The following is a 661-nucleotide window of genomic DNA, read 5'->3' on the forward strand; positions in this document are numbered from 1 at the left end:
CATCCTATCTTCGTCCTCATCCTCATTCTATCTTCATCCTCATCCTATCCTCATCCTCATCCTATCCTCTTCCTCATCATATCCTCGTCCTCATCCTATCCTCATCCTCATCCTCATCCTCATCCTCATCCCCATCCTCATCTTACCCTCCTCTTCATCCATGTCCTGTTCCTCATCCTATCTTCGTCCTCATCCTCATCCTATGCTCATCCGCATCCTCATCCCCATCCTAATCCTCATCGCCATCGTCATCCTCATCCCCATCCCCAGCCTCATCCTCATCATCATCCTCATCCTAACCACCACCTCATCCTCATCCTCATCCAATCCTCATCCACATCCCATCTTCGTCCCCATCCTCTTCCTCATCCTCATCATATCCTCGTCCTCATCCTATCCTCATCCTCATCCTCATCCTCATCCTAATCCTATCCTCATCCTCATCCTCCTCGTCCTCCTCATAATCCTATCCTCATCCTCATCCTACCCTCCTCTTCATCCTCATCTTCTTCCTCATCATATCTTTGTCCTCATCCTCATCCTACCCTCATCCGCATCCTCATCCTAATCCCCATCCTCCTCCTATCCTCTTCCTCATCCTCATCCTCATCCTCATCCTATCCTAATCCTCATCCTCATCCTCCTCCTCATCCTCATCCTC

The sequence above is a fragment of the Lupinus angustifolius genome, chromosome LG16, assembly GCF_001865875.1.
Source record: "Lupinus angustifolius cultivar Tanjil chromosome LG16, LupAngTanjil_v1.0, whole genome shotgun sequence".
NCBI lineage: Eukaryota > Viridiplantae > Streptophyta > Magnoliopsida > Fabales > Fabaceae > Lupinus > Lupinus angustifolius.